The sequence below is a fragment of the Solea solea genome, chromosome 15 (genome assembly GCF_958295425.1).
Source record: "Solea solea chromosome 15, fSolSol10.1, whole genome shotgun sequence".
Taxonomy (NCBI): domain Eukaryota; kingdom Metazoa; phylum Chordata; class Actinopteri; order Pleuronectiformes; family Soleidae; genus Solea; species Solea solea.
This window is the reverse complement of record NC_081148.1, coordinates 23915105-23936249: the sequence shown is the minus strand read 5'-3', so window position 1 is coordinate 23936249 and position 21145 is coordinate 23915105. Positions and strand designations below refer to the sequence as shown.

Sequence of the window (21145 nt, the reverse complement as noted above, 5' to 3'; positions counted from 1 at the left end):
TCACATCCCCTCCTTCTACTGCCTTATTAGAATTGCACATTCAGCTACATGGGAGTCAGGTGGGGAGGAGAATAAGAGGGAGAGCCATGATGATGATGATGATGATGATGCCACAGTAATTCTCTGAACATACATACATCCAAAAACCCACTGTATTAGGGCTGTCACTTTGTACCAGAAACCTAACATTGTCTAAAGCACTTGGAGGGAAAAGTTCAAATTTGAACCTTAAATATTCAGCCTAGAAGCACATGAGACTGTCTGAAGTCATTATACAATGGTCCAGCGTGGTTGTAGATCCATGAATGTGTATGTGAATGTCTTCTTGACCCATTTATCGTTCTATAAATGCAAGGTCTGTTCATCACATAACTGTCCACGAGTTTGTTTGTTTGGCTTTAAACTTGGCAGGTGACTTGCTGAGGGCGCCAGTGTGTGCAGTGCCGACTTTGACGTTGTTTGTATAAATAATGCAAGAGATATTGGTATAACTGTGACACATATATATATTACTAAAAGAGCTCCTGAAAGGATAGTGCACTGGTTAGAAAACGATGCCATGTTGAGGACATGAACCATCATTCTGTGTAGGAAATCCTTTTTTTCAGGCTCTATAATGCGAAATACCTTCCAAAAGGTAAAGCGTGTCAGGAAAAATCAGTTTAAACTTGATTTTTTGGTGGCAGCCCTAGTCAGAAGCAAGGATATGTCTCAAAAAATGTTTTTTCTGACTGTTCTAGAGATGTTGGAGCATGGAAGTTTCATACGATCAGCAGTTTCTGCGTCAACGAGCAGTTGAACAGGTGTACCTAATAAAGTGGTGAGTGTGTGTCAAGTATTTCTCTGATCATTGGGAAAGAAAGAGAGAGAGAAAGAGAGACAGAAAGAAAGAGCTGCAGTGTTTGACTGTAATCCAGGCTGACAGGCTCATGCAGTCAGTCGCTGTCTACACACACACACACACACACACACACACACACACACACACACACACACACACACACACAGGAAGTATGAGCTGCAAGCCCAGTCACCACGACTGGTTGGTTGCCATGACAAACAGAGTCAGCTGGGAATTCACCCAAAGAGATGACAAAGAATGGGATGGGGGGGGAGAGGAGGAGAGGGAGGAGGAGGTGGGAGGGAGGGACGGGGTGTGTGCTGGGTGTGGGGGGGCAGGAAGGAAGAGGAGGAAGATGGAGAGGAGGAGAAGTGAGAGGAGGAAGTGGACGACCAGGTGAAGGCCTGGTTGTATGCGGTTACTGACACTAACGTTGAAAACCTGGGTCTTTGACACTGAAAACATGGAAGAGAGAGAAAAAAAAAAAAAACTAACTTTTACCACTTCACAAAAGGCTCGTCTAAATAAATCTCCACCATCTTTTAGTCCGCAGTATCTTTTTCTGACTGGAAACTGGAAAAGTTTGTAAACTGTTCATTCTCCAACACCAAACTCCATAGAGAAAATCTGCGTTTTTAGCTTATGGAAGACACAGGAGCTGCTGGTGTACTGCTGCCCCGTGTGGTCAGTTTGTGTCACTGAGGGAAATGTGAGTGAATGATTACAAACACCAGTCACAAAATAACACATATGGACTTGTTTTTTGAAGGCAGCAGCTGGTCAACAACACGTAAATACTGTAATCTAAAATTAGCTGGTTTTTCTACAGACTTGATGAGGAGCAAAGAAAACATTCAAGCAGCTGGTATCAGTGAAACATAACCGATAAATTGATCATCAAACTAGCTGTCAATTTATTTTGCACCAATTTAAACTAATTATTGAGCCGGTGGATCAAAAACTCCTAATATTCTCAGAGTCAGCAGCTAACAAATACTGTAAATTATCAGTGTTGGACATTTTTCCACCATTTTCTGGACATCTTTTGACCAAACAAGTGGTCCATTAGTAGAGGAAATAACACGCAGATTCATCCGTGATAAAAAATAATCATTAGCTGCAGAGCTACATGTCTGCATTTCCTGTTCCTTTTCTGGAGGAAAAGGTAAGACGAGAAAGCACAAAGAGTGTTACTTTGGTGTATGCCACCGAGGACTAAAAATGTCTGTGATTTCAAATCACCAATGAGTTTCATTTCAGCTGCTTATGACATTTTCTAGGAAAATGGCGAGTCGGAAAGAGAGAGAGAGAGAGAATCAAAGAGTGAGCAACAGAGTTGGTTTCAAACAGTTTGCGGGTGTGTGATTGAGAGCTGGAGCAGCTGCACATGTCTGACTCACTGACTCATAGCAGTGTGTTTAGAGTCACACACACACACACACAGAAACACAGAGAGAGAAGGACTAACATACCAGAGCTGCCCCACCCCTTACATTCCACTTCATTATCCTCCTCTTCCCTTTCCTTCTCCCTTCACCTCTTCTTGTTCATTTTACTTTTTCATCCACCACCACTATCACTATCACCTCCCTCCACTGACTGTCCACAGGCGCACAGACGTCCCACGCCCTGTGAGCTACATCTAGATATGATCTACACACCACGAGAAGAAGAACAGTCAAGTGAGACGAGGAGTGCTTGGTCTCCAAAATGGAGCCACGGTCTCTACTCAAGGTCACGGTGACTTCATGTGCTGCCGTTCACCATCTCAGTTAAGACCCTTGAAAACCTAAAAGATCTTCTCCATGTGTCAAGAGTCGAGACAAACAATCAAACTACACACAGCTCTGAAGGTCAACGACACTATTATATAAATGACAGAAACAAGATGACAATTTCTGTTTAACCTAAAGAAAATATGCCCAATATTTACAATTTTCTGGTTTCTTACATAAAAAAAACCCAAAAAAACACACACAAAATCGAAAAGTTTGCATTTATGTAGATGTATTTAATGTAAAGTCTAATCTGAATGGATTAGAATAATTTCAGGTCCAGTGTCTCTAATATTCCAATGGAATAATACTTTTAAAAGCGTGTAATTAATCACTGACATCAACCTGCATCATCTCTATCCTCTGAATACAGCAAGTGATACACTGACCAATATTGATAATAATATATTCTACTCATAATAGATTAATAATTTGATTATTTTCTCAATTCATTGATACGTTGTGAGTTTGTTTGGTCCATAAAATGTTGAAAAATACAGCTCAAATCAGATTAATACATCTATCCAGGGCTGCAACTCACAATTATTTTCATAATCAATTAATCTGTTGATTATTTTCTTGATTAGTAACCTCAAAATTACGCCTGGTTTTGACTCCAAACCAAAATGACACAGTTTTAATGATTTCTTTGATTTTCAAATCTTAAGAAGCTGAAAAATCTAAAGGAACTTGTTTTATTTATTAAAAACTACTACTCAGACTGATAAATATTGTATAAAAAATTGTTGACGACGTCATTAATCATCTAGTTGTGGCAGCTTTAGATCTGTCTAAAATTTTCAGGGAAATTGCAAAGTTTAAGTGCATTTAGCAGCATTTTTAAAGTCTCTGAGAACACATTATAAACTTAAATAAGTAATAATCTGCTTGACACATTAAAGAATATATACAAAATTATTATCAATTATTAAACGATTACCAAATTAATCGTCAACTATTTTGATGATAGATTTATCAGTTTGAGCCTTTTTTCAGGTTCTAAATGTGAATATTTTCTGGTTTCTTTGCTCCATATAACAAAGAAATTAATAAAACTGAGTCATTTCCGGTTTGTAGACAAAACACCATCATCATTTCCAGGTTTGGTAAACACCGATCAACATTTTGCCAACATTTTCTGGCATTTTACGGACCAAACAAGTACAAAATAATCATTAGTTACAGCCTTATTCTAGTCCACAAACCAATATTAGCGTCTAATTTATTATATGGAGGAAAGAAACCAATAAGTATTAAAAAAAAAAAAAAAAAAAAATGGATGAATTAATTATGAAAATAGAGATTACAAGCCTAATGATGAGGAGTATGAATCTAAATCATAAAATAAGACATAGTAAAAACATGCATGTGTTTTACATTTAGGGGCTGAGCCAAGGGGTGTGCGTGTGTGTGTGTGTGTGTGTGAGCCTGTTGACCACACGTCACACATGTGAACGGAGCACATTATTCCAGGAGCTGGTGTAGTGTAGTGTAGTGTAGTGTGTAAGAGTGTGAGTGTTGTGCGATAGTGCAGTGCTAGTGGACGGACTCTGCAGTGATATTATGATCCTGTAACCGGATACGCTGGTTTCCATGCCTGAGCTGCACATCCACCATCCGCCGTCGCACCCCTCCTCCCCTCCCCCTTCACCTCGACATCAGGCTATTTCAGGTTCTCTGGACACACACACACACAGACACACACACACTTCACACTACACTGGTGCTGCTGCAGAACCTGCAGCTGTAGAAACTGCACTGCCGCTCACTTTAGCGCACACATGTGCCCGGGAGCGTAGAGTTGCAGCTCGCAGTCATGACTTTCAACGCTGCAGTTCATCCAACCCTGCACATGAGGACGACATTGTTACGCTCACACTACTTGTCTCCGTGTGTCTCTGTCACGCACACGCGCGCACACACACATGCATAATGTAGAAGTAGTCAACACATTCCAGACACAAACCCAGAGGAAGAAACTGGGTTGTAAGCATTTGCCTGATCAGACCCCACGACAGTAAACAGGCACAGCGACCAAAAGATACAGTTACACCGTGACGACAGTCACTTCTACTCTTTTTTCTACTGCACTTCTACAGCTCTGCACCCAAAAATTTCAATTTTAACACATTTTCCCAATACTTGCACACAAAAGAGTCTCAGAACCAGGCTTGTTCATCAAGAATTGCTAAAAAAATAACATGTTGCCAGCTTGCTCTTTTGCATTTTTGTGCAATAAAACACAGCATGTGATACATGGAAGTGACATCATTAAGCTGTTGACATTAATGCGTAGATGAGGGGTTGAGGTGTGAAAATATAGTGAGTAAAAGGTCAAATAAATTCTTCTTTAAGTGGCTAAAAGGTCGACAATAGTGTACGACTGCAGCCAATGACTGAATTGTGTAAAATGTCAATCATTAACAGAAACTAAAAAGACATTTTTGTTTGCTGTCACAGCAGAGCAAAGAAACCAAAAGAAAAAAAACACACTCACTCATTTAACTTCTACATCTGTTTGTTGATTAATCACTTAAATCATTTAATCAATGTAAATTATTGCAGACAAAATGTTGAGATAGTTGAGGGTTATTTTTCTAAATGGAAAAATAAATAAATATAGCGTGTGTGTGTGTGTGTGTGTGTGTCCTCGTAGTGACCAACAACTGCTCACATGACAACATCAGTTTGTTATCAGACACGGAATTCACCATAATCTCTTACATAATGGTTGCAAAAGGTTACAAAACACGTTTGTTCGGACTACATAAAGTGGAGAATCCACGTCAATAAAGAGTAGGTGGTTTCTTGAAAAACTTCCTGATTTTGATCAGGTAAGAGAATTGTGTCCTGTGGTTGATTCACAAAAGAAAGTAAAAACACAGAGAAACAACCTGAGAAAACAGTTACTAAAAGACTTATCTGTCTACGACATCTTTATCTCACTGTTAAATAGCCTTTTCTGACTGAAAAATAAAGCTTGCGTCACTTTGTAAACCACTCACTTTTCCCCGCACCAAAGTCCATGGAGAAAATCAGCAATTTTACATTAAGGTACAACATGGGCTGTTGATCCCCTACTGCCTCTGCTCATTATTTCAGATGTGTTTTTGTGTGACTTAAATATTTGAAATCCTTTGTTCGGATTTACCCAAGTGACACAAACTTACCATACAAAGATGCAGTACACCAGCAGCTACTGTGTCCCTGTGAGGTAAAAACACTGATTTTCTCAATGGACTTTGGTGCATGAAAGATAGTGGGGTTTACAAACTTGACTTTGCAATCATTAAAGGCTCTCTAATGACGAGATAAACATTTTCTTTAGATAGTATACATTTGAACAGGTGTAGATAAAATCAGTTTTCCTTCCTCTGATACTGGTTTTACACACAGGGGTGTGTTCAGCGCTAATTATGAGTCAATACCACACATAAAAAACCTGAACTATCCCTTTAAAGATGCCTGAGGAAGAATTCATCACACACTCATTAATGTACGAGTAATGAGAGCAAAGGTCAGGGCCAATACATCACACGTAAAAGCCTTTTTTTACTCGTCTTTCAGTCAAAACTACACGCAGTTGCCACTTTATTAGGTACGTACTCTTAGGTTTTTATTACTAATTTCCAGCCTTACCCTCGTTCACAGGGTCAAAATACTAAAGAAAACTCTCAGGTTCTAAACGATGGGCACCTCGAGCGACGGCGAGCAAAAGGAGACCATAAATTATATAATCGATAAATTAAGATTTATGACGGTGCTGTTGTTCGGCCGAGTGCAAAGTGAAGCGTGTGTGTGTTCAACCTGGAGCACGGCGGCATTACTGCACAGCCAGTTCAGCAAACACTATGAGTCACTAGTAACACAAGAGACCTGACAGGTGCCTGTATTTAAAGTGACTTTACAGTGTCCTGTTACTCAAACAGGAAAAATGGTAGATTAACCAAAGAGTGGAGGCCAACAGCGCAAAGTTTTTCTGCGACTGACGTAGATGTTTATCTCGGAAATTGCGATTTAATTTGCGACGACCACACATTGCCATCAAAATAGTAGCTAGAAGTCAAAAAGTGAGATTTGCTAAAAGCATCAATTTCAAACTGTGAGTGTAATTGAGCCTTACAGTGTAGCTTATAGCAGAGATAAGATGCCTAATGTTTTTTGGCCAATTTTCTGAAATTGAACAGTTAAATAATAACAAATAATAGACAATTTGCTAGAATATTTATAACACAACAATAATCATGATTGTTTTAGTGAGTTATCAGCGTTTATCAAGTGATGTGTACATGATTGGGTAAATAATAATCTACTAATGCCTATTATAAAAAATAGGGGCGGCTCAATATCACCATTTCGTGCCCGATATTACAACCTCAAGTATCTACCAATACCAATATCAGTGCGATACAGTCACTTCCTAAACACTTGACGTCTTTTTCTTTCCCGTTTTCAATCCAGTGGTTGACCAATATCGGACCAACACTGATACTACTGACCGCTTTCTGAATTGTACAGTTCCGGCACTACTCGGCTCTACTTGGGTTTGGTATCAATACTTCCTAGAACTTCCTCGAGGTGGGTGGGGTCGTGGCGTTGTTTTCTACGTGACACAAACACACAAACTAGTGACAGCCAAAGCAGTTGTTTTCGGTGTAACTGAATCATTAGAATCAGTTGATTAAAAATAACTGAAATACCGAGGGACGGGTTGTGATTTGAACTCATGTAGCCGGCTTTCAGCAGTGGATTTCAGGATTTTTAAGGATTTTTAAGTTTGGCATTGTTTGGTTTAGATTCATCTATCGGACGTCCTGCTCGTGACTCTTCCAGTGACGACACTCTCTGATCAATCAGTGACTGGCAGTCTGTTGATGTCACATTTTTAGTATTGTCTCAGCTCACTTGGAACCAGGTACTATCCCTAATGGTCGAGTTGAGCCGAACAGTGCTAGAACTGTATAATGGAAAAGTGCCATGTGTTTCCGCACGTCTCCAATCAAAAACAATGGCGAAAATCCGTCAACCTCTCGAACAAAAGTTGTCTCACTTTTTCCTCCTTTGTCTCCTCCCCTCTTCTGTCTTACACACTTAAATCTAAAAATAAATTTGCCAAAGAAATAGAGCAGAATTGGGTCGACACAACGTGTCCATGTGCAGGTGGAGCACTCCCGCCAGCCTCAGACGATGCACACACAGCATCACTACCACAAAAAAGTAGTATCCATCTTATTACGGCAGGATCTGCCTTATTACTGCAGTACACCGTGTGTACACACAGCACAGCAGTGAGGGCCTGATTATTACCTCAGTGTCCGTCTTCTTACAGCAGCAGCAGCAGCAGCTTCAGTGCTGCAAGTGTCATCCTTCTTACTGCAGGCAGCAGCCGTATTACTCCACTATAATCCTCATCATTGCAGTATGAGCCTTGTTAGCTCTGCACTGGCAGCGCTCACCCTACGACGACGTGCAGGTACTTAGCCGCTGAAGGTGTATAGTCGTATAGTATAGTCGGGGATGATAATTAGGCCACATGGAAACAGAACTTTCACTGTTTAAGATGTTTCCCTACGTACAACATCATCAAATATCAAATATTTGTAACTTGTAATAATTGGCTGATTAACGAGGAATAATCGGCCAATGCTAATTACAAAAAAAAGGCAAATATTGGAACGATCCATTAGCTCAACCGATGAATCGGTCTTCCTCTAGTGTATATTATGTCAGGCCTGTATTTGGTGCTGAGACAAAAATACACAAAAAACAGAAGAAGCCGTGGAGCACAAAGCTTTCGCAGCGTGTACGAACTAAGCTTCCAAGATACGGGTTCCATGCTATGCAAAAGTCTTGCAGATTCTCCCAAACTTGGGCTCTTAGTATTGGTATTGGGCCAATGGTGGTCAAAAAGTAAATAAAATCACTGGATAGTTATAAGCAAGATAAAGATGTAAAATCCATTGCAAACCAAACATTCACAGCATGTTAGCCGAGTCATGTTTTGGGCTACTTTTTCACTTTATAGGAGAAGAATATTTGTCACCCAGTTGAAAAATGATGTCTTTGAAATCGCTCTAAGTGGTAACTGTACCAGCATGTGTCATCCACAGCTTCGTAGTTTAAGATGGTGTGAAATTACTGTATCAGACTGAAATCGCTAAGGGTAACTTGTACATTCAGGCTTCAATTCATTAATTTTCCCACTAAAACTAAGCTAAGAAAGAGTGATAAACTCCATTCCCATTGCTAGTGGTTGTTCTGCACTATATTGTTTTTTTCCATTACTAAATTTGTATTTAACCCAGGCTAAAAGTTGTAAAAAAGGAAGATTTGCTTCAAACATTCATGGCTAACGTGTAATAAGTTAACGTTTAATGAATGCATCGTTAAGCGTTGCAACAGAAATCGCCAAGTTTCCAGAACTTTTAATGTAAATGACCACTCAAAACACCTTATCGTGACGTATATTGATGATCACAGAATCCCTGTATCGTGGACCATGTATTGTATAGTGCGGTGGCCTGTGAGGTGACTTGAATGCACAACAGCAGGGCCACAGCTGCTGTGATGTGGTGTCGCCTGTTATGAAACACTCGTCCACCACCACAACAGACTAGCCCTTTAAACCCGAGTGGAGACCAAACTCCACCACTTCTTCACACATCTCACACAGTAATTATGACACCGACAGCACGTTCATTTAACGTGTCCTCGCAAATGCCATCCATGAATATTTTACATCCATAATCTTCTTTAACAAAGTACACGAACGAGTCTTCATGCAGATTTAGGTCATTTTGATGTAATTTGGCTCAGTTTTAGCTTAGCACAACACGCTAACGTTATTCACTGAGGTGTAATAGCGTGTAGCCGTGGTGAAATGTAATTCGGTTATTTTTAGTTTTAAAAAAAAAAGTTAATTACACACTTTTTCTCTGTAGTAGAAAAGTGTCTTTTATAACAGAAATGATTGAGAGAATATGGGATATACAGATGAGAGAAGGGAGGGAAAAGTAAAGTAGTTAATTTGTCCCTTAAATACGAAAACTTTTTCCCTCGGACCCCTGCTTCACTCTGCACAGAAGCAGCAGCAGCACGGAAACACATCGACCAGGCAGCCTCCTCCGCCGGAGACTGTTTATTACCCATTTAAAGACGGCTCACACCGCTGCCTCTGTCCGTCAACTACGTGCTAATTTCGCCCGACGAAAGACATGAAACGGCGTCTTACCACGTCCAGGTCCGCCGGAGTTTGGAAGAGAAACATGGAGGGGGGTATTTAAACGGGTCCCGTCCGCCACAGCAACACCGACCGACCGTCCGAGCCGCCGGAGACTCTGACACACAATGGCGCTGATGAGAAGAGGAGGAGGAGGAGGAGGAGAAACTGCTGCTCCTCACAGGGACAGTGGTGCCTCCACGGACCGCGGGACAAACCAGTGCCAGCCGGGCGAGCTGCACGTGAAAGTCGTGTGTTTTTGACGGAAAAACACGTTACTGAGACATAAGCTAACTGCTAATGTCGATTATTATTGTTGAATATCACAACGGTGTGTATTATAATATTATACATGTCATAATGTATGTGTATACACATTAATAGGAACTGTAGTGCACTCGCAGATGTGTTCATATTGTACATTTTGTGTACTTTTTTGGGTCTTATTTTATGTATTAAAGTTTTAATCTTCATATAGTTTTGATCTTCTTCTTACTCATAATTTTTTTTAACAACAATCTGTGAATTTTATAACTGATTTTCATTTGCAATTGTATTTATTTGCATTAAAGTAATGCTAATCTTTCAGTTGTTACCCCTCTCAACTAGCTAGCCCCCTTGCTAGCCTTGTTTGGATCCAGGCCCCTTACTTAAAACTTAATTATTTAAAAAATGCCATCCAGTAATTATATATGTATAACTTTTACTACATTATTTAACCTTGTTTTGTTGTTTTATTCTGCTTTGAATTTGTCTAATTTATGTTTGTACTGTTGCTATTTGTGCTTATTCCATTAAAAAGCATTTTGTACATTGCTGGTACAAGTGCTATATATATTAAGGTATTAATATGGTAGTCTACCTTCATGTTTATTGACCCTTATATTCCTTTAATCTTATCTTGTTCTTACATTGTTATACCAACACAAATTCCTTGAACGTGCAGAAATTCTGATTTTGATGTACACTCAATGGCCACTTTATTAGGTACACATATTCAACTTTCACTAAGTGTTTTTGATTAAGTGTATAAACATTAAAACATAAATAAATTCTTTAGGCAATGGCCTTGCTTTATGGAGACAGCCATTTTGTGCCGCCATGTTTTTACAGAAGCCTGAATGGACAAACTAGCCAAAGTACAGTATGTGTTCCACTTGTTAAAGCAGTAGCTTACTACACAAATGAGGAAAAACAACATACTTTGTGGTATACAGAGGCCACCGTAGTTCCCTGACGCTCATGGGAAAAGTAGAGAAGCAATAGCAGGCATCAATTCAACATATAACATGACTGTAATGTCATACTTTTCTGTGCACTGAATAAAATCTGTAACATTAAGTTATTTTGAATGCATTCACTACTCAATAACTGAATCTAATCCATGACTAGAAGGTCAAATGTATTCAAAATGTCAAAATGCCCACCAGTTGTCATCATTCGTGTGACAGCTGTGTCATAAATCCATGTTTTGACTGGGGCAGGCAAATTTACGAGGAGCACTTGAAGGCAGCAGGAAAAGCTGAAACCGAGCAGCTGCCCCCGAGAAGCAGCGTCATCAACTTTGCCCCGCCCACACACACACACACACACACACACACTTTATCCAACACCGTGTCTCCCTCTCTCTGTCAGATTACTTCATTAATTATTAACATTATTGTGAAACTGTAAAGTGAAAGCAGCGTCCACAGTGTTTGGACCACACTTATTTACATCCATGCTGTTTTCAACAGTCATTCAAACAAAAACCCTGAAGTTTGCAGCAAGCAGAATTCCGATCATAGCAAACAAAAAGTGTATTTTTCAAAACAAATAAAACACAATACATTTGAATGATTAATTAATTCAATATTTTGTTAGCAATATGTGTATATTGATTCTGTGGTTCATTCCTGTTTGCTTAATTCGTCAAGTGTTTGATAATATTGACACAAATCTAATCCCAAAATAACAGCTTCATTGTTTTTTTTTTGTTTTGATTGAGTTACCGACTCGGAAATTCCAAGTTTCGGACAACAAATGGAACGCACCTCCTCCTGTACTGCTTTCTGGCATCATTGGTCCAGTGTTGGATGATGGGAGTGTGAATCATTGTCAATAACTGTCAGGATAGTGAGGGTTTTTGTCACAGGAGTGAGCAGTGGACCGTCAGTGGACCGTCAGCTGCTCAGTAAATGTCTGCAGCAGATGGCACAGAAATGACCACTGGACTCAAACAACACCAAACAAAGTCCGCAGCTCCACGCAGACAAAAAACACCAGCGGAGCATCCCGGGGGCAGAAAATGGGCATCTTGGACCGTTAGTGCCCCCGTTGCCCCCTGCTGCACACACACACACACACACACACACACACACACACACACAGCTCTTTTCAGACAGGCTGTTTGTCTTCAGTGCAGTGTTAACAGGGTTTATCTGCTGCTCTGAATGTTTCAGTTTGTCCTCTGGTCGAGACAGAAGACTTTGTTTTGTCCACAAACCAAAAATTATTCAGTTTTAATGACGTCTTTGTGGCATTGAGCAAAAAAAAAAAAACAGAAACTATTTCTAGAAATGACATTTCCTTCTCAAGTGAAAGAATTATGATAAAAGGTTGAATTTAAATTTAATTAAGAGTTTATGGAGTACTGGCACACGTAATTGTTCATTTATCTCCACGACAGCCCTTCGCAGCTGTAAAATTCAAGTTTGTGATGCTTTGTTTTCTAAACCTCTCCCCTGCACCAAAGCCCACAGAGAAAATCTGCGATTTTGTTATGATTTTACATCATAACAAACAACTGTGTCACCGTGGGCTAAAAATGTCTTTTTTTTTTATGGAGTCTGGTAAAAAAAAAAAAAAAAGATTCACCAAATAAAATCCAGCTCAAGTGAACACTATTTTAAGAATATGTTTGCCAATTTATCCGTCCTTTTCAGCTGGAAACTCAAGTTTGTTTTGTTCTGTTAACCGCGCTCTTGAAATAAAGCCCATAGAGAAAACCAGCTATTTTAAATCATAGAAAAACAGGAGCTGCTGATCCACTTTGAGCCCACCAGTGAGTTCAAATGTGTTATTTTGTGATTTCGAGGAATTAATCCATTCTTGGTTCAGAATCACCTCAGTGACATGAACTTAAGAACTGAGGCAGCAGTCGACCAGAAACAACTGTGTTTCCATCATTTTCTCTATGGAGTTTGGTATGGGAGAGTGAGTGGTTCTTACAGAGAGAAATAAACTTACATTTCCAGTTTTTAATAAACAAGATATTGTATATTTTACAAAAAGCTGCAAATAATCTTCCATCATTGCACAATACAACATACTGTATAATAGATCTGTTTTAAAAAGGCTGAATTGACTCAACACAAAAACAGCTCAATCACTGGAGAAGAAAAACTACCAGTCACATGATTAAATGCAAGATTCCTCTGATGTTCTTTGATTCCCAAATAATCAAATTTGAAACCTCAGCTGGAGCACGAGGCGGGTCAGTCAGTCGTAGTAGCTCTGCGCGTGAGTGTGTGCATGTGTAACTGTGGTGAATGGAGATCTGATTTTAGTCCTGTGTTCATCTCTCCGGCCTCCGAGTTGACTCACGAATGCTGAGCAGCGAGGCGGGATGGCTCTAAATAAAGATTTCAGGTCAAAAACAGGAAATGGCTCAGTGAGCAGCGAGGGCAGGGCCATAGCAACACCAACTGGAGAGCTGCACCCACAACATCCCTCCCCTCCTTCACTGCATCTATCTCATTTCTCCCTCTGTCTTCTTTTATTTCCCCCCGTCTCGCTGTGAAACCTTCCTGTTCCTTGTATATTTGTCTTTTACTCTCCTCAGGGTTTACTTTCAGTTCACCATCCCTCAAAGTGAAAGTGTAAAAAGGTCAAAACAATCAAAATGGCGCGTGGAAACGACACACATATCAGACGTTACGGTCGCATGTGACGTCTTATTGTTGTCTACGTTGTTGTGTGCATGTGTCAGGTGTGTGAGTGAGTGAGTGAGTGTCAGCATCAGTGTGAGCCTGACTCACGGTGACCTCACCGACCTCACTCATCACAACAGACCCGACACATGAGGCAACATGTCGCTCTCGCGCGTCACCGCTGTTGCACATTTGGACGGTAACTCTCTCTGCGTTTGTGTCTCACACCACGTTTAGTTTACAGTACGTTGACTGTCATGTTCCGTTTATACTCGCTGATGTATTTTTATGTCACCAAGGTCCTTAAAAATCACACACACAGTCTGGTTTGCCATGACTTCAGAGGACATTACGTTCACTTACATTCATTTCGTGGAGACTTACTTTAACTTTAACCATAACTACTACTGGTCTAATCCTAATCCCAACCTTAACTTTAACCTAATGTCATCAGATTTAAGTCCCCACAACATGAGCAATACCCAAAACACACACAAACGTATATATATACACAAAGTATATATACTACTATTAAAGCAACCAGCAGGGACATAAGGAATTTAAATAAGGAGTTTAAATATCACTTATAAACCACTTAATCAAATCAAATCTACATGACTTTAAGTGTACACTATGTAAAGAACAAGTTTGTCACTTCAAACTTGCTGTTGAGTATTTTCTCACTCCAAACTTCTAAAAACAGAAGTATGGAGACTGCTCACGCTCCTGCACCAAACTCCATAGAGAAAATCGAGATGTCAAACATTAAAGTGACAAAACAACACATTTAAACCTATTTAAAGTTAGACAGAAGCAGTAATGGATAAACAACTCCTGTGTCCTGTGTTGTAAAAAAATCGATGATTTTCTCAATGGGGTTTGGTGCAGGGGAGAATGAGCGATAATGACCTGACGACGCTCGACTTGAAATGATTACGTCACAAATAAAAATTGAAAAGTAACAGTTAATGGGTGGAATTTTTGAAGCAGGGATTTCTTTAATTGCAGAGGCAGTGAGATTATAATTATGAATGTGTTAATCCGATTAAAACGTTAAAACGATTAAAATACAGTTAGTGAAATTGTACTTAGAAAGTGGGATATTTTGAAGTTTAAGAATGGTAGAAAGTGGCTTAAAGTAGCTTGTTTTAAACAGGAAACTGACCAATTCTAACCAGCTGAAAGAGAGCATGTCGCCACCTTGTGTATGGGAGTGGACTTGCTTTGTTCGCTTGTATATTGCACTGAACGGAAAAGTAGCTAAAACCAAAGCTAAACTGTGCATTAACAGTGCTTTTAATTTGTAGCTAACAATGGATTGAAGAAAAACCGTAAACAGATTATTTTTTTCCAGTTTTCTGGTTTCTACCTGTTCAGATTAAGAGCCCGAAACACGTGAGAACAAGTTTAAGAGAATCCGTAAATAGTTTTGTATCGTATCGGCGTGTTATCCACACAGAACTGGCATTTTGGGAGTACGTAAATAATATTTTTGTGTTTTTTTGTGTATGCAATCTCACACGTAACTTTGGGAAAACAATGCCTTTCCTCCAACTCTCTCTTGCATTTGCTGTTACAGCGCCACCTACTGGCCTGGCATGAATACTACAGAGATTTGCCGTGTTCTTGGCGTTTACGGAAAACTTTTTAAAGAACAAAAACAGAAATGACTGAAAAACGCTACGTCCATATGTTTTGGTTTGAAATATGCATCACATCTGCCTGCTGTCCAGCACCTACGATGACCGTCTATACTCTTTAGACACGGGGTGTGGCTCGACGGAGGGGGAGGAGGGAGGAGGGGAGAGAGCTCCCATCTGCTTTCTTTCCCATTCTCTCTCCCTCTCTCTCTTTGTCTCTACCTCCCCCTTTTTCTGCCTTTATTCTCATCTCTTTATTAGTGTCCATCACTGCCCGTCTGTCCCTCACACACACACACACACACACACACACACACACGTCCATGACGCAGCTTTAAAAGCCATGATGGGTGTCATGGTGCTCGTGCTCTCTGACTCTGGACTGATATCAACTGAACCTGTTGCTGTTTGCCAGGATTCACCAGATGTTGCTTTTGTACATTTTCTGAAAAACCACAGACACCAGCATTATATTTACTGATCTTTTAAATCACAACAAAATCTAGTTTTTACCTGGACTTTGCAATACATACAGTATATCAGTGCAATTTCCTCATAAGAGCAATCCAGCACACAAGCAGTCAGCAACCTGTGGCCCGTGGGCCAAAACTGGCCCGCCAGCATTAATAATCTGGCCCAGTAGATGAATTCAAAAATCTGATTTCATGCAAAGTCAAGTAGAATTCAGTGACCTAAATTTGCCTTTCTTTTTTTTTTTAACAAGATTGAATATTTAGATCAGGACCATGGTTCTCAAACTGTGTTATGTGTACCACCAGTGGTACACAAGCTTCCTTTGGTGGTACTTGGAGGAAAATCAGAAATACTGTCCCGGTATTCAATTGCTTAATAAAACAGAGGGGCCAAATTCCCGTGCTGACGCTTCGGTACACTGTACATATTACTATATGTCCATTTAGTATTTTAACATACTGTAAATACATTACACAGGGACAACATAATGTCGTCCTCATTGGTCGGCTCAAAAGACAGATCACGGTTGTGATATTAGCAGATGACACAGTCGGAGCTAAGATTAGCGCATAAAAACAGAAAAGTTGCCTCAGAATATGCATTCTTTTTAACTAAGTGTGGACATTTATCCAAATATTAAGTGTCAGTTTAAAGTCTGATATGGTGCGACACACTGTCACATTAATAGCATTAAAATACAGCCAGACTTTTACTTTGAAATACTCACAGATAAGGATATGTATCAGTGAGGTCACAGGTCAAAGAAAATAGTGCTTTTACAGCATTTTTACTTTTAAAGTGTACATGCTATTCATGTTGAATATATAAACATGGATTTAATAGTTTAGATTTCTGTTTTTACTTTTATTTGTTTTTACTTTCCTTGCTTCCTTTATGCTAGTGTGGCCATTCTACAATAATATTCAATATATTTAGCTTTTTTGTATTTCCTGATGTTTTATAAAACCTTTATCAATATAAAAGTTGCTGTTGTTGTGGCATGAATATATAAGTATCTTATCTAATGTGTTCCAATATCACTTTCATGAGAATCCCTCACCAAAAGTGTCTTCATCGTTACCTCTGCCCTTTCTTTTGCTAGATTACACAGCAATCTAACCAACATTTTACCATGAAGTAATCATAGTTCCTGTGGTGTTTGTTTGTTGTTTAGAGAAAACTTCCCTACAAACAGATGAGCCGTTCAGAAGCAGCTTCAGCTCATCGCGTGCGACACTTACTGCATATTTTTGGAAGGTTGTGCAACGGCGTCCCGAGTGTGTTGCTCGGCTGTGATTGGCCGTGTGACGGCACACGTCGGAGTTAAGCCCATGATTTGACGGCTTGGTTACAGTGAGCTGTCATTAAAGTGACACACCTGCTCAGGTGTGAGATAAGGTGAACGTGAGAAACACCACAGCTCTGATTTTACACAGCGTTGTTTATTTAGAAAAGAGTAGAATAAACTACTGTAGAATAGAATAAACTACTGTAGAATAGAATAAACTACTGTAGAATAGAATAAAGTAGAATAGAATAGAATAAACTACTGTAGAATAGAATAAAGGAGAGTAGAATAGAATAAACTACTGCAGAACAGAATAAAGGAGAGTAGAATATGTTTGAGTATAGACTAGAATATATAATTATATCACAATATTCCATCATGACATTGCATTAACAATATTTGTGGTGATAGCTCACAGAATTTGTGCCCATACTAAAAATAGTAAAATTAAGAAGTGGCAGTGCTTAAAATAGTAAAATTAAGAAGTGTCAATACACAAAATAGTAAAGTTTAATAAGTGTCAGTACTCAAAATAGTAAAATTAAGAAGTGAAGGTACTAAAAATAGTAAAATTAAGAAGTGATAGAATATTCTTTACTGTCATGTAAAGAAAAAAGTTATAAATAGAGAAAGTTTGTACAAAATAGAACAAGATATATAAGAGATAAGCTCCACAAAGATAGAGAGCAAAAACTAATAAATACAAACATAGGATTGTAAATTATAAATAAAGTAAAAGTGTAGCTGGTGCAAGAACAAGATTAAAGAGGTAAATTAAATTGTGTTTACTACGACTTTTTTATGAATTAACTTATTTGAGGGAGTGAAAACTTTAGTTCAGGTGCTGGAAAAGTAAACTTTGGCCTCGACTAAGAACAAGAGCAGACTCAAATCCAGACACACAGAGAGAGAGAGAGAGAGAGAGAGAGAATGAGAGGGGGGGTTGTGTTTACTCGTGTCCGTGTGACTCCTCCAGTGTCAGGTGACTTACAGGAAAGAAGTTGTTGTTCTCTTTCTTTCTCTCTCTCTCTCTCTCTCTCTCTGTTCATGGCTGTGTCTCTTTTGTTTTCCTGCCTTTTTAAAAAATTATAACTATTTCTCTGTCTCATCACTGCAGTGTTTTATTTATTAATTTATCACACTACAAACAAACAAACAAACAAACAAACAAACAAACCAACAAGAGTACAGACAGTCTTCACAGACACTGTAAGAATCACCATGTTGGAAACACAGTGCAGTTCTCTGTTGTGTGCTTTAATGGTTTTGCCTGGAGGCTGTGTGTGAAAAAAGGTTTATATACGAACCCTTGTGTTCTTGTATGTGGTACCTCTTAAGGACCGTGCACAAACAGTGACCCTGTCAGGACCTGGAGTCCCCCATGGACACCGGAAAACCTGGTCCTAATAATGAGGAAGAACCTAATTTCTGAGGAACTGGTTTGAAGTTAGGGCTGGTTAACTGGTCATGGTTATGGTTAAGGTTCTTGTATGTGTATCTTTGTGAGGACCACACAAATGTAACATACCTAAGGAAGTGAGGACATGCTTGGCTGGTCCTCACATTCTGACACCCCTAAAAATGGCCTTATTCAGGGTTAAGACCTGGTTTTAGGGTTAGGGTGAAGGTTAAGGTTAGGCACTTTGTCGTGATGGTTAAGGTAAGGGTAAGGGGGTAAGGGGCTAGAGAATGCATTATGTCTATGTGTGTGTGTGTGTACACCTGGTATTCCTTATGTTGTGGGGACCTACTTTTTATACAGTTTACACAGTCACATTAAGGGGACTTGTCTATCTTATGGGGACAAAAATCAAGTACCCCATAACGTAAATTACTACATTTTAAGGTGAAGACGTGTTTTAAAGTTAGGCTGAGGTCAGAGGTCAGGGTTAGGATTAGGTCAGTAATAATTATGGTTAAGGTTAGAGTAAGTCTCTAGGAAATCAATGTAAGTCAATGCAGTGTCCTCTGAAGTCATAGAAATCAGTGTGTGTGTGCCCGTCCATAGCAGACTGGTGAGTGTGACACATTCCAGTGGGACAACTCACCAATAGTGTTGCAGTAGATGGAACACAGATACTTCTGTCCACTGGGAGAAACTCAACAAAAACACATTGATGACAGAGAATTCAGTTCCCACAATCTGATGCTGTTTCTTTTCTTTTCTGAGTCCCATGTAACTTCTAAGTTCTCTCATAGTAGTAGTAGTTTGTTGAGGTAATACTGGCTATGATGGGATAAGTTAAGTGTGAGGGATGAGCGAGGACTTTTTGAGTTCATTATTGAGTTTATTATCATCATTTTATCATATCAAATATCATCTATTCATATTATTATAGTTTTATTATCATTATTATTATTATTATTATTATTATTATTAATAATAATAATAATAAAAAAAAACTATAAATTCCGTGGCAGCTGTGGTCAAAATCTCTTAATTGAAGAAGAAAAAGTAAAATAAAGACTGAATCGTACCATTATCAGTATCAGTACTCAAGGATTTAACACCAGTTCCAAACAGGACCAACTACAATCTGGAATAATGTTAAATTAAGCTATTTTGATGTTAATTTAATGCTAAAATAGTTAATTTAAATTTTAAATTTAAAGTCAATTTCAGAGTGTATTTATCATTTGTAGAGATACATTAATACTAAAAGAGTTCTAAAAGTGGATTCAGTCCTAACCTGAAATTTTTTACAGTGTATATGACACAAAAAACATGTTATCTAGCTTTCCTCAAAGGTTAAACAGTTAAAGTACCAGTTCAAACTTAAATGCAGTTACTTTTCCCAAAGGCATACAACAAGTTTACAACAACAAAACCTTGTTGTTTTTTAAAGTGTGCTTCACGTTGTGCTGAAGAACCGTGAAAAGTGTGGAGAAAGACACTGTGGCTGAAAACAGGAAGGTCATTAATCTTGGAGGGAAACTGGGCTGGTTCACAAGTCACAGCACGAGGAAGCTGCTCCAGAGTTAAGCAGCCAGTAACAATGCTGCTGCTTCTGCTGCTGCTGCTGCGGCTGCTGCTTATCCATCCATTTTCTTTTCTTTTCTGTCCTTCTCTTTTTCTCTTTTATGTTCCAGCAGCTTAATAATGCAAAACATTCTCTCCCTTCCAGCATCAAACGTCCTCCAACAGCCCAGTTAGTTGCTGTGAGTGACAGAAAGATTTATGCGATAAAATCAAATTCATTCATGATCAGTTTTTACAGCTCGGCTCGACTCGCTTTACTCTGCTTTTCCATCAGTGATAGTTCCTGGTACCTGGTGTTTATTTAGTACCTGCTCTGGTCAACAGACCACTGATTGGTCAGAGAGTGTCATCACTTGAAGAGTCATGAGTGCGACGTCCACAAGAATCAAACTGAACAATGTCCGAACTGTAGATCAGTTAAAAAGACTTAAAAATCCCTGAAAACACGCATTCATCTCCAACATTTAACAAAAGAAATGTCTATATCTCAATAATTAACCCTCTGTCATGTGTAGTTCTCTTTTTACCGTAACTCCTATAGACAATTTATGATCATTAGAAAATGCCTAAACTATGGACTGGCGATCTGTCCAGGGTGTGACCCCACCTTTCACCTGTTCTAGGTCACAGCACCCGCATGGATGAATGGATGGATACCGGAAAGCAGAGAAATAGCCCTCAGGATATTGGCGGGAACGACCGTCCAATCACAGACGAGATTCACCAGCGCGTCACATGTTTGTGACGTCAGCTTCTTATTTTGGAGGGAAAAAGGAAGAACATTGTTTTGGACAATTCTACGGCCATAAAATCAAAATAAATCCAGGCAGCCAGAATATCATGATGGTCATTAGAGGGTTAATATATATATATATATATATATATACACAGTATATATATATATATATATATATATATATATATATATATATGTTGTTTTTAAGGTTTATTTAGTAGAAAACAGTTGTAATCCAGTTACATGAACAGTAATCTATTACTACTGCTGCTGCTGCTGCT

General features: G+C 39.1%; 1 protein-coding gene across 2 annotated transcripts in view; it reads right to left on the bottom strand.

Moving 5' to 3' along the window:
- sertad2b (SERTA domain containing 2b) overlaps positions 1–21145 on the bottom strand; it is a 37330-nt gene that overhangs the window by 5872 nt on the left and 10313 nt on the right. The window contains exon 1 of one of the 2 annotated variants that reach the window (XM_058651333.1): positions 9848–10050. The exons of the other annotated variant lie outside the window; for it this stretch is intronic. The gene's annotated coding sequence lies outside the window, so the exon portion shown is untranslated. Of the gene's footprint in view, positions 1–9847; positions 10051–21145 lie in introns of those variants that run through there. 2 annotated transcript variants of the gene reach the window in all.